At 44.8% G+C, this 14,581-nt stretch overlaps 1 protein-coding gene across 1 annotated transcript in view; it reads right to left on the bottom strand.

Moving 5' to 3' along the window:
- The window catches only part of nrxn3a (neurexin 3a), a 532,817-nt gene that overhangs the window by 216,792 nt on the left and 301,444 nt on the right, over nt 1–14,581 (bottom strand).

Genomic DNA, 14,581 nt, shown 5'->3' with positions numbered 1-14,581 from the left:
GCCACGTGTGCTTTTATGCATCTCACCCTATTAATAGTGCTATTATGTCATCGATTGTGGTAGTTAGCCGTGCTGTTGTTTTGCTAATGAAGAGCTAGCTCGTGGCTAATCGGATGTGAGGCCTGAAGACCACATTGGTTTTCTTCCTTGATAGTCAGTGGGTGGATCGAAGAAAGTGATTGGTCAGGAGGTCTACTCAACTGGTGTCCAAGGGTCTGAAATAGTGCAGTAGAAACTACACAATGGGTTTGGATGTCAGAAGTGTGTCTTTAGATTTGGGGGGGGGGGGGGTATGAAGGAGGAGGAAGATGGAGGGATTTAAAAAGGAAAGGTTTTGAGCTTTCCTTTTTAACAACAACCCTTTGTTGCCGTGTGTAACGTGGCACACACACCGGAGCTGTGGAGCACCACGCATGCATGGGGGGTGTCCACCAGAGAAAATCTCTGCCTTTTTCCCTGTCCCGGGGCGGACAGTCACTTCAACTGTGCCTGGGGCTCCAGTCCAAGAGCTCACCAGAACATGCAAACTCCACGCAGAAAGGCCCGGAAGATACCCGACCTAAGCATCGGCATGATGCCCGATGGGAGATCGAACCCGGGACCTTTTTGCCGACAGTGCCCCACCGTGCCACGCCTTTTCTTTTCAAACTAAAAAATTCAGGAAATACTGAAAGATCGTTATCAATTTTAGAAGCTGTTATTTAAATTTATTTGTAGGGAGTCAGGTGGCTGAGCAGTTAGGGAAGCGGGCTTGTAATCAGAAGGTTGCCAGTTTGATTCCCGGCTGTGCTAGATGACGTTGTGTCCTTGGGCAAGGCACTTCACCCTACTTGCCTCGGGGGAATGTCCTTGTACTTACTGTAAGTCGCTCTGGATAAGAGCGTCTGCTAAATGACTAAATGTAAATCTGATATTTACCAGCACCCAGCACCATTGTGACATTTTGAGCTTCTAACGACTGTACCGGGCTGTTTTCCAGAGAGGGAGAAAGAAGCAAGAGTACAGCCTGGGAGGGCACACAGGGAACGCTGACTAATTATTGTGCAAACACAGTGTGACCTGTTGAGCTCTGCCTGACTGTATAACAAGGTATGGTTTAATTAGCCTGAATAAACAGAAGATACTACTAAAGAGACCTCGTCAAACAGGCTGTTGCTCCACTGTATTATTATTAGGTGTTCTTAGTTGACCCCGGGAGTGTGTGTGTGTGTTTCTCATTTTGATAGGAAGAAATATACTTTACTTCCAAGCTAATTATTATTGTAGCGGCTCTCTGGATGTCAGCGTAAACGCGCACACACACGCAGACACACACAAACACGTAGACACACACACGCAGACACAGAGTTTGCTGGCAGTAACTTTGGTTGACTCACAAAAAAGGGAGACATTTCCATTTAAACTCAGATATTTGGTTACGTATTAGAATGATCAACAATAACTGATTGTGTGTGTGTGTGTGTGTGTGTGTGTGTGTGTGTGTGTGTGTGTGTGAGAGAGAGAAAACAGATGGTGACTATGGTCTGAGCCAAGGTCTGAACACATATAAACACAATTTTTATTTGGATGGTCCCAGCTGTTGTTAGGCTGTGTCTTCACTTTGTACAAAACATTTTTAAAAAACGGTTACAGCACAGCGACTCTTCTCGTCCATGTAGTCTTTTGTTAAGAAAAGCTGTAAAAATGAATTTCCGTACAAAAACACAAAACGAAAAATGAGGAATCTCATTCTAAGCGGTCACGCAATCGGTCACAGATTTTGAAACCAAAATGAGCTGTCATATTGCATGACTACATGCTTTTATTATAGGTTTATGCTTCCCTTTCCTAAAACGATGATGGCACGCACTCCCTGTGTTTAATCCTTAACATGTCTGGCAGTCCCTTGGGTTAGTATTTGTGTGCTGTGTGAACTCACTTTAATGTGTGTGTGTGTGTATGTAGACAGAGAGAGCGTGAACAAGAGATTGTGTGTGGTACCAGCATGTGTGTGAAGAATGTAGTGTTTGAGTGAGAGACGGAGTGTGTGTCAGTGCCAGACAGGAAATTGTTGAGTGCATCAAGAGAAATGGCAGGTGTGATGTAAACTGTCATTATCAGTCAATGTCATGGGAGCCAGTCTATGTCAATCATTTGGTGTTGAAGAAAAAAAATGTCCATATAAAATGAATTATTCAATTTTCTTTTTCGATGGTCATCTTGGCCTAACAGAGTTTTGTTTGTGTGAGAGTGCGAGAACACTAATAGTCACAAAATGCTTTTTGATAAGCACACAAACGCACGCAATTTCATAAGCCTTGTCCTCTCCAGTCAGAAATCTATTCATGACATATTCGACATACCCTCACAAATACACGTAAACACACTGTACAGTCTGTTCAAGTGGATAAACTGTCGAGTGTGACCTACTGTACCACACGCACACACACAAACCTTTACTGTGTGAACAGTGAAGTGCAACAGAAAGTCCAGTAATCCCATATTAAAGACCAAGGGAGTTGCCTCTCCTGCTGTGAAATACCCAATCGACCAATTACTTTGAAAAATATGCACACACACTCTCTTTTCCCCACACAGTCAGCCTCCTCTCTCTTTATTGTCCTGGCTCTCTCCTGTCCTCTCTATCGCCCCTCTCTTCCTGTCTGACAGGCCCCGTTTCAATGGAAGGATGCGGAGGAAGAAAAACGGCCTCCTTCAGTGAAGCCTGTGTGTGTGGGACGGACAGGGATCAATGCTCGCTGACGACTCAAGCTGCCCCCTGGAGACGGCCCTCGCCGGGCTGTTCTTACACATCGTGCTTCTCTGTCTCCGCTTTTGCCCTCGACGCGATCCTTCTTTTTTGGTTATTTGATCGTTTTTTTTTAAAAAAAATTTACCGCTCTCTTCCTCCTCCTCCTCCCTCTTGTGAAATACATTCACAGACATATCCACATGCCTATGTAGTACATTGATCAATGATTATCTGCTAGTAGGCCTACAGTCTGTGTGCATGGCCTGTCACTGTTCCTTAGCGTACTTATAAAAAGAGGCTTGTCTGAAAGTCTGTGCCTCTGGGCTAAAATGAATCAGAAATCCGGGAGTGTTGGAGAACAGGACCGCGCTATTGTCATGCCAACGGCTGACTAAAAAGAGAAGTGTGTGTGTGTGTGTGTGTGTGAGATGGTGGGAGACAAAGAGAGAAAAAGAGATGTCTAGCAAAGGAGGATGACTAGCAAAGAAAAGAAGACAAACATTTCCATAATATTCAAGCCAGGTTAACAGTACAGAGTCAATGTATAGGCCTATGGTTCAGGCAGCATGCTTTGGCAAGATAGCTGAATGTCAATATTGCTCTTTGACAATATTTAATTGGAGAATAGATCACATTTACTCTCTTGCAATAATCCCCCCCAGTGTGGGGAATTGACTGAAGGTGAATATTATGATACACAGTAAATCAGGAAGGGTATTGGAGGTTAAAGAGCGTCTTATATATTCTATATTCTATTCCTTCTATGACCTCTTTCCCCCTTTCTGGATATACTCTCGCTCTCTCTCGCTCTCTCTCGCTCTCTCTCGCTCTCTCTTGCTCTGTCTCTTGCTCTCTTTCTTGCTCTCTCTGTCTCGCTCTCTCTCTCTCTTTGTCCCTCAGCTGTATCTTCCTTTTGCATTTAAATCCATTCATTTCTTGCTCTCGTTTTACTCCCCCTGCCGTCTTCCGCCTCTCTCTCTATTCCCTCTGTTTCTCCAGAAGACGGCTAAAGTGTAATTGCATTAGCGAAATGTTGCACAGTAAAAGACCCCACGAGGAAAAACACTTCAACTCAATATGAAAACATTCTCCGTCTTGGGCGGGGGGTTTTTACACCGGTGCTGAGCGCTAACGGGTGGAAGGGCAACGTGAGGAGTCCGGTTGCCATAGCGACAACACCGCCGGTGTTGGAGGAACTGTTTTTGCACACAACAGGACAGATCCCTCAGGAGGGTTGCCACGCTCAAAAGCTTGTTGAAAGATAATATAAAATACATGTATTAATTATAATTCACTTGCTGTGCACGTTTAGGCTAACAGGCTGCAGGGACAGTAGGAGCTTAACTGGGGAGTTTAGAGAGAGAGAGAGTTGTTTTGTGGCGCCATGTTTATTTGTTTCAAGGAACAGTGTTCTCATTCCTGTGCTAGCCATGTTATCCAGCCCTAAATTGTTTCACTTTAAATACTTTCGCTTCTGTTTCCCCCTGCCCCAAGTTGCAAATGTTTCTGTTTATGGGTCTATTACTTTTATGAGGGTTTGGGACTGGGATCGGCCCCTGCCTTCATTCAAACACTGGTTCAGCACAATTCAGACTGGGGTCGTTCTGAAGCTGACTGTCACTTTAAAGCGAGCTATCACAGCTGCACTGAGGCTATGCTAGCCCTGCCCACCGAATCCATCTCTAGCATGGGAGAGATTTTCCACTTCGTTAATATCCGTAATATCAATTAAAGGGGCCCCACTCTCCACCAGATGTAGCTTAAGAGGTCCAGTGCTTCCCTACGAGGTGTGTGGGTGTGTGTGTGTGTGGAAACCTGCTCTGTCTTGGGCACTATGCATTCTGAACGAGGTGCTGAATCAGCACACTCATTGAATATTGCCTCACATTAGAGAAGGATTCTGTTGATAGGCAGAATGCAGCCAAGTTTGTCCGGGTCATTATAAAAAAGGTCATTCAACAAATTATTCAATGCTGAATTTTTTGAGTTCATTCTAGACTGAATGATGTATTGACACGTTCTCAAGCAAGGGATTTAACCCAAGTTTTCAGTCTATGGAAAAAGTAAACAACGTAAAGTGACCTGGAAATGGTCAATCTTCATTTCACAGATGAACCATAGAATGACTTGATTATAAAATCCATGGATCTCTAGGTGTGTACATCTACTATATGGTTTGGCTTGAATTGACAGGTTCCCTCTTGGGACATAAATGATCTCTGTTCTCACCTCCATATTTGACCAAATAAATGTAATACGTGCAATACAGTAATGTAGTATGGGTATTGGGACATACTCTAAGTAACATTTAGCATTAGCAGTTTAGTGGACTTTCACTTATAACTTCAATTGAGTGTATATTCACCTCACTCAGTTGCATGGCATCCCTACACCCTACACCTTACCCCCTACACCCTACACTCCACTTTGAGGCTGTAGGGTGTGGGGTGTACAGCCTACACCCCACAGCCCACAGCCTACACCCTACAGCCTACACCCTACAGCCCATACCATACACCTCTACAACTCTGAATTCAGTATTTCCTCTTTTCTCCTTTGTTATTTTATCATGGTTACTCCCACCCTTAAGACATTCTAGCCGGCTGGTATTGATTCGGCAGAAATTATGGTAATGATTAGTTTGCAATGAACAAGCTGTTTGCTAATTACTTCTAATTAGGAGGCTGACCCTTCTAAAAGTTCCTTAACCTCCATCAAAGCTGTTCCACTCTGCTAGTCTAGTTATCCATAAGGGATTGAGCTTAATTTAGTTTAAATTAGACTTTGTCTCTGAAAGTACATGTTCTATTATACATGCAAGTGTGTTTGACGGTATATATCTCACATGATCACCTCACTTCCTATGCACATCCAATGTACATCACCACAATGGATATGTCGGCACACCACTTTATATTGATAATATTCAATTCTATATTGTACTGTATATATTCCCCATCTTACTTGCTCTGGAAATGCTGCCAGTGTTTTATTTCTAATTTGACCCTTCTTAAATAAACATTAAATGATTTATGCCTACACATTTTTTCTGAAGCCTATAACCTAGCTGTTGCTTGCCATGTCCTAAGAATGTTATTGTTCAGAATGATCTTGTGTTCAACTGTCCACTTGATAAATAAAACAATTTGACTGTGACTTTTAGTTAGTTTAGTTAAAATATTTTAGATATACATATAACAATATGTAATTCATTATTTTAGCATTCAGGAAATCCATCAGTGTTGGATTGATCAACTTGCACCCCTAACAATTGTACAACATTTAGTATGACATCATGCAAAATAGATCCTTTGGTTTTGCGCTTGGCAATTCAAATCGAATAATGTATTTTGTGATGACGCCATCACTTGTGACATCATTTAGGAAAAACAACATCATCTGTGAATGATTGATTTATTGATCTGCAAAGGGGTTCTTTTGGATATCTGTTGCTTCGGCAACATGAATAGATAATGAGGTACTTATCCCTGGAGGGTGCTAGTACCGTAAATTACCCTCCCATCCAAAAAAATAAAAAGAATAATAATGGACACACATCCTCTCCTCCCTCAACAAGACTACCATCCCCACATTGGTAAAGTGATCACCTCTTTCACTGTGCTAACATCCCATCTCTGACGACAAAGTTGCCCCTTGGTGCACCTAGTTTAGTCCATATCATGATTAATTTACTGGAACAGTAATTCCTTGTTACGTCACAAGTTGTACCGTTCTCTTGGCCATTTGTTGGCTTATTTAGTGAACTTTTTTTCTCCCTAAATTGTATTTAGTAGATGTGTGTCTAGGTGTTATTTTCCTGTGACCTATTCACTTTAGCAGTGTACAATCCCTATAAACTGAGCTTGTGCCATTTTACAACCCCGGCTCTAAATATTCTATTTACCCTGTGAAAACACCAATTTGAAACAATAATACGGTGGCCCCAGCCTACAACACCTCAGCCTTTGTTTCTTTCTCTAACCCCCCCCCCCCTTTTTCTCCCCTGTCTATAAACCCTGTGGTCACACCTCACAAACCCTAATGCACTCCATTCATTAAGTGCCCCAAATGTCCTTGTGCCAAGTACCTTCGCTAGGATCAGAGGCAGAGCTCTGCTCTGGGGGCTGTTCACTGGGACAGATAGGTGTGTGTTTTGGTGTGTGTGTGTACGTGTGTGCTTTTCCCTTTGTACATGTGTTAAGAGGACAAATGTGTGTGTCGGTATTTGTGTGTCGCACAAAGTGGGTAGAGGTGTGAGTATGGGAAGCGGATAGTGCGAGTGGTCTCTGGATGGACTGGAGAAGGGAGAGGGTGGTGTGTAGGTGTGTGTGTGTGCGTGCGCCGGGAGGACGGATGGGGCGAGCGACAGGGAGCGCCGGATTCTCCTCAGACCTCCAGCGTCCCAGCATTCCTCATTCTAAACGACCCACCAGGGTGCAAGGCCGTTAGCGACGAGAGGAAGTGAACAGATGACTCCATCTGTGCCTGCACTTGACCCAACTGCTGTGTGTGTGTGTCTGTGTGTGTGTGTGCGTGTGTGTGTGTGTTTGTGGGTTTGTGGCCTCTTGACAATTCTAACTTCCAAGAACTGGTGAGAAGAAAGAACAATGAGTTGATTGGGAGATATGGTAGGACAATACTTACTGTGTGTGTGGGGGGGTTCAAATGCCTGTGTGCGTGATATGTTCATACATATGCGTGATATGTCCATGTGTGCGCTTTTAGTGGGTGATTCTGCAAACAAACTTTCTGTGTGTGTGCTGTGCGACCATCGGACTTTGTATCTGTTTGCACATGGTACGAATGTGTGCGTGTGCATCGGACTTTGTGTCCGTTCACATACGGTATGAATGTATATGTGTGTGTGTGTGTGTGTGTGCGCGCGAGTGTGCACGTCCACGTCGAAGCGCCTCCCTGTTGTGTCCCCAGCAGGGAGCGGCGTAATAACATGGGTTTATAGGCACGCCGTCGGAGTGTGTCATTATAGCGGGGGAACGGCTCAATCTGTCTGACTGGCTTTAATATCAGTACCTCCCTCACTGCTGCTCACAGCTCTGTGGACCAAGGAGACACTGTCCACTCTGTCAGGGGAAAAAGAGGGGGGGAGAGGATAGGGAGATGGAGAGAGAGATAGCGGATAGAGAGAGATGGAGTATATATAGAGAGAGACAGGATAGAGAGAGATGAAGGGGAAGGGAGAAGGAGATGGAGAGGTAGAGAGGGGGTAGAGGGACATAGAAAGATAGAGAAGCGTGGGTTGAGGAGAGGGAGATGGAGAGGTAGAGAGGGGGTAGAGGGACATAGAAAGATAGAGAAGCGTGGGGCGAGGAGAGGGAGATGGAGAGGTAGAGAGGGGGTAGAGGGACATAGAAAGATAGAGAAGCGTGGGGTGAGGAGAGGGAGATGGGGATGAAGAAATGCAGGACAACGGCGGGTTGTCGCGAGATGGAAGGGGATGTGTGGAGAAAGGAGGCGGACTGAGAGCGAGGTGGTGGGGAAAAAGGAGGTATACAAAAGGCGGGAAAAGAGTGCAACAGGGAGGGGAAATAGAAGGGCCATATCGTGGCCTTGTATGACCGTCGGCACACGGGACAGGTGAAGGCGTAGCTGGGCTCACAAGAGAAAGAGCAGAGAAAAGGAGAGGGAGAGAGACATTAAAGAATTATTGGAGTGGATGTCATTTCCAGCGAGAGCAAGCAAGATAGCAAGAAAGGGGAGGGATAGGCGACAGAGGGGCCGGTGTGAGTCCTCGCGTGATGGAGAGATGGAAAGGCGGCCGGTGAAGGAGGGATGGGTCGATTAAAGAAACATTGAAACGCCTGTTTCCGAGAGAGACCTTCGGGCGACGGAAAAGGGTGGGCCGCTTTCGCCGCGGCTGGAATTCCCTTCCGATGTGCAAGTGTTTCAATCGTTTGCCTATCGCACCGAAGCGACGTCAAATTCTGCGTTGCCGCCGTCTGCGTTCGTCGGTTTGCCGTTCTCCGGCAGAGCGGATGCAGGAGCGACGGCCATTAGGGTGATTGATTTGGGCGGGTTGGACGTGCAACAGCGTTAAATCCATCACCTGCACCCCGCTCTCTCTCTCTCCTCTCTTCCCCCTCCGTCCTCCCCCCCCCCCCCCCGGCTCTCCATCATGTGTTCTCTCCCCTCATGTTCAGGCTCTCGCCTCTCGTTGCATTGCACCTTTCTCCATCCCTTTTCCCCTTCCGATCCTATTTATTTTCTCTCCTCTCTCCTGGTCTTTGTCGCTATGCATTCCTCTATCTCCTGCTCCCTCTATTTTTTTTCTGTTGCCCTGGGCTGAGTCTCTCTCTCTCTCTCTCTCTCTCACCCTTCTCGTCTTCCCTTCCCAGTCGTTCCTTATCTTCTTATCTTCAGTGTCTTTCAGGGGAAAGTGCCTTTCTCCACTGTACTTGTTGCTTTCTCTCACCCCGTTTTTTCTCCACCTCCTCTTTGTCTCAAACGTGTTTCTCTCTTCAAGGCTGTTACTAAAGTCCCTTAGCCCCCCCCCCACCCCTGCCCCCCCCCCCCTCGGTCTCTCACTTCTCATCCACCCCCCACAAACCAACCAACCAACCATGTCCTTATGGCTTCTGTACAGACTGTAATAGATAGTAATGAAGCTGATCGCTCCCCGAGGCCTCATCACAGGTGTGTTAGATCACTCTTACCATGTGAGCCAGAGGGGGGCAGCAGCAAGGGGTGGAGTTGATGTGAAACTTGGTGTCAACAAGCCTCGGCAGAGCTATCATCAATTTCTCCATCTACTTCCTTTCATGTGGTTCAAACTGTCTTTCATTCAACTGGCCTCCTCATTCCCAACCCCGCTCTGACCGTTTGCCCTTTCACCTTTGTTCCCTGTGATTTGTCCGCTGTCTGGGTATCTCTCTTTTGTACTCGTTCTCCACTTTTCAGGTGACAAGCACTTGCATGCAATTTGTTGCATGATCCATGGGGTATATTATAATGAAGGTTATTAAACTATCATTTCTCTCTATTTCTCTCTCTCACCCATCCTTTCTTTTTATCTTCCTCTGTCTCCTTGCCCTTTTGATGGGGATGTAACCCTTTTTGTGCAAGCTCCTTTTAGGAGAATAGAGAATAGAAATGGACAAGGGAGGTCACTGTGACCTAGAGCCTCGAGATCGAGAGAGACAGAGAGAGAGAGAGAGAGAGAGAGAGAGAGAGAGAGAGAGAGAGAGAGAGAGACAGAGAGAGACAGAGAGAGAGAGAAGAGAGAGAGAGAGAGAGAGAGAGAGAGAGAGAGAGAGAGAGAGAGAGAGAGAGAGAGAGAGAGAGAGAGAGAGAGAGATTGAGAAAACAAGGTGGACAGGGTGAATGGAAAAGAGAGAGAGAGAGGTGTAAAGACCTGGAAAGGAAAGGGATGACAGATAGGGAGAGAGATGGAGGGTGGAGAGGTAGAGACAGAGAGTAGTAGAGGGAGGATAATTGAGAGAGAGGGAGGGAGAGAGAGAAAGAAACAGGGGAAGAGAGAGAGGGATGGGTTTCCAAGAGAGATAGGAATGAGGATTCCTTCATGTGAAATGGCTCCAGCCGCAGAATGAGGAGAGTCTCGTCACAACGGAGCCTGCTAGGCGATAGCCCACACAGCAAACCAATGTCTCGGGCCGCTAACTCTGTTAGCCTAGCGGCATACACGGTGGATAACCACCACAAACAGCAGGAATAATATCTGATATGTCATGGTCTAAACCCTGGGAACAGGTTACTCTGACCTCTGGTTACAGTACATGCATTGAGCCCCTTTACTGTCAAGATGAACTCACAAGAGTGTGTCTTTACTTAGCTTTTACAAGGGATTATGTGCCAATTTTAAAAGCAGACTAGTTCATTCCAGACCTTTAATAGGTACAGTACGTACTTTTTTATATTTACTGTTTACATAATTTACATGAAAAAAGCAGTTCATTCACTTTTTTTCTTCTACTTGTTCTGCTTTCAAAGCTGTATGATATGCTGTGAAGCTTAAAGTACGGTATCAAACTGTTTTTAATCAACAGTTTTTTTCTTCCCAGTATGATTTCAAAGCCAACAGGTGATGCGAGGGCTATGAGCATGAAACATGTTTTCAGTTTTCTTATTGTTTTTTTTTTGGCAGTTTTTCTGCTGGGAGATGAAAGAGGACACAGCATGATTATAATCCTCCAAACGAGCCCATTTATGTTTTCTTTAGCAAGGATTTCCTGTTTACTGCTCATAGATATTAGACAAAGGTCTTTTACACCTTCCTCGAATATGAACCAACTGTTTCAAGTTGCAATATTCTGATATTCTGACACCTTAAGCCAACAATTGTATCAATTGATACAAACTATTGTATCAATGTAATAAGCACTTCAAACTTTAGTTCAATGGAGTTTTGACTATCAGAGATTCCTGATGCAAATGTTGTCATTACTGTCAGTACTATAGAAAACACTGTCCACACTGGAATGCAGACATTTTAAGCCAACTTCCAAAGTAACTCAACAGCATCATGTTTTCCTCATGATCACGACTGTGTTCTACTGTAAATATTATCTAAAGACAGCTGGCTCACAGACAGAGGCTATACTGATGACCCTTAAGGCTTAGTAGAACATATAATTCAAGAAACCCAATATTGTTGACCTCATGACCTGGTGTGTCTTTGAATGAGTGTTTCTCATTGTGGCTATACAGTCTTATATCCTCTGGCGGAATTCAGTCTAGTTATTGTCATTACCTATATAGAGCATAACCCCCCCCCACCACTAACACACACACACACACACACACACATGCACACACACAGGCCCTGTTTGTGACATTTCAGTACTGTTTTCCCTGAAAGCGTATGATGCTGCCTTCTCCTCTCTTTTGTTTGAGTGTGTGTGTGTGTGTGTCTCCAGGCAATATATTGTCTTTGTGCTGTGTTTACATCTGGAAAGATTGCTCCACATCATCCCATTATGTGGGTCATGGTTATTGAGTTCCCTCCGCAGTGTCTCACAAACGATGGACTCTTCTGAACGCTACTCGACTGTTTCTTTCCCTTAAATATGCGGTGACGGGGCTTGTTCCAATAGCTGACTTTGTCTCTCTCTCTTTCTCTGTGTCTTCCTCGGTCTCTCGTTCTCCGCCCATGTTCTCAGTTGGGTTGTCTCTCTCTCCCTGTCTCTCTCCATCTCTCTGCCTCTACCTCTCTCTTACCTGCGTTTAGTGTCGATGATCATCAGTTTGAATTCGGTTATTGAAAGAAGTTGCCCATTCAATGCAGCTCCAAGTATGTCATTTGAGCTTTTAGTGATTTAATCATTACCGCACACCCTAGAAAATTAAGTATGCCGTTTTTTATAGGTCCAATCAAGTCCTAAGATCCTGCAATGAGTCATTGACACACCTCAAAATGACGTGTGTGCTTGTATGATTCGGTCGTTTCACTCTGTTGAGAAACAAAGAACCAATGGTGTCTCTGTTCTGTGTGTGTGTGATAGAGTCTGTGTTTGTGTGTGTGTCACTGTTGGATTATAGACACAGAAAATAGCCTTCTCGAAACATCTTTGTCTCGGAGACCCTGTGGTAGAGCGTTGTCTGAGTCCCTGTGCCTGCCGAGGGGATCTGAGGATTGTCAGTGCACTAACGTACACACACATAGGGCGCGGCCATGCTGTCGCTCTTTGGTCACACAGTTGTCTAATGGGTTACACTCCTGGCATTAGATACTTCCTGAGCCACCTCAGGTGTGTTTGCACTGCCTCCATAAAGTCTTCCCCCGGAGCAGGTGTCACAGGTTATGGGCGTGTTGGGAGAAGGAGCGGGCATTGGAGCAGTGTTGCTCCTTCTCCACGAATGACCTCTTCATTTCCACCATGTCCTTTACTTCCAAAACGACCATTTGAATAAAGACAGTCAACGCGCTTGTCATTTTGGAGCACAATCCCGTGGATGCTTTTGATTGGGTAAACTTTAGGTTGTTTGTGACATGGAAGGCTAAGTCACTCATGTCTACTGTCTGGGATGTCCCTGGCTAAGTACATCATTATTTGACAGTGATTTCACATTAAAGACCTGGCTCACCATAGTACATAGACACTACGTACTCAGTCAATCCTGTCCAAATGTTGTGAGTTGTAATAGAAAAGGAACATTTGGGTGCAGGAAAAGGCCTTTGGAAATGGGTAGGGGGGACATGACGATGAAGACATGAAACCCACTGCTTCCTTTGAGGAATGCTGTGTTGTGTTCAATATTGCCATGCGTAATGAATGCCATTTGGATGTTACAAAGGAGACATGGGCAGGGCTGTGGGCACCGTGATGTAGAGCTAGATGAGTCAGTGGCAAACAACCTAAGCATTGCACCCACCACACGGGACCACTTGGCCTAAATGCTGTTTCGTACGTGGGAGATGTTGTTTCTACATGGGAGATGCTGTTTCTACATGGGAGATGCTGTTTCGTACATGGGAGATGCTGTTTCGTACATGGGAGATGCTGTTTCTACATGGGAGATGCTGTTTCGTACATGGGAGATGCTGTTTCGTACATGGGAGATGTTGTTTCGTACATGGGAGATGCTGTTTCGTACATGGGAGATGCTGTTTCGTACATGGGAGATGCTGTTTCGTACATGGGAGATGCTGTTTCGTACATGGGAGATGCTGTTTCGTACGTGGGAGATGTTGTTTCGTACGTGGGAGATGCTGTTTCGTACATGGGAGATGCTGTTTCGTACATGGGAGATGCTGTTTCGTACATGGGAGATGCTGTTTCTACATGGGAGATTCTGTTTCTACATGGGAGATGAATGACAGGAGAAGTCATTACTAGTAAAGCATATACATGTTGGGAGTAAGATATCCAATTATTTTTCATTTTGCCCCGAGCGTTAGATGCTACCTCGGTGCAACTGCGGTTCTAAAATGTCTACTCTAACCCTAACCCACACAGTGACAATGTACACTCACAACTGCACACGCACAAATAATAGATTTAAGTTATTGGTAGATCAAACATAAGTCAAAAAATAAGTTTGTGGTTAATATCATAATATAAGACCTAGATTAGCAGTACAAAATATATATTTCTATTCAAACAACACTGCCCACACAACACAACTGCAAATGTTTCTGTTGAGTCTGACAAAAAAGCCTATGGCTCAATGACCATAGCAGGGTATTGTAATGTTAAGTGAAAAACGTGATCTGATAAACGAATCAGAAATGGTTTATAGCGCAGGTACAGAGCATCAAATTGTACGGTCCATTGTATGATTTATTTCGGGGGTATGTTGGTGTGTGTGTGTGTGTGTGTGGGGGGGGGGGGGGTGACCCTCAGGCCATATAGTAATTTATAAACTTATGGGCCTTCTCAAAAGCTTAATACGGATTCAAATTATAATCATGGTTTTGGTTTAGGGACAAGAAATCCTCTCTATTCTTAAGGATTTTAGCTCAGAGGCATGTCTCTTTCTCAGTCTGGAAATATTACATTTTAATTACGGGTGTCAGATAGCTAACTGCCGTCTAATTGGTCGAACAAAAATGACCTAGAGACTTACTCTCACTTCTTCCTGCTTGCTCATTTGTGTCTGTGTGTGTGTGTGCATGCGTGTGTGCGCGTGCATGTGTGTCCATGTGCCTGTTTGTGTGTGACTGTCTGACAGTTCAAAGAAATACGTTTGCGTATGTGTGTCTGTCCACGTGCATGCTTGTGCACATATAGTATGTACACAAATAAGTATGTGTCTACTGTACAGCCAAGCCACTCAACCAAACGGCCCTGAACAATTACATTCTTTCACTTAACCCAGGTGGCGCTAAGACCCAGCGAACACCCTCACTCAGCCTCCTCCATTCCTGTACTAAGA

This window comes from Osmerus eperlanus, chromosome 9 (genome assembly GCF_963692335.1).
Source record: "Osmerus eperlanus chromosome 9, fOsmEpe2.1, whole genome shotgun sequence".
Taxonomy (NCBI): Eukaryota; Metazoa; Chordata; class Actinopteri; order Osmeriformes; family Osmeridae; genus Osmerus; species Osmerus eperlanus.
Note: the sequence above shows the minus strand (reverse complement) of the source record. Positions and strands in the feature narration are given on the sequence as shown.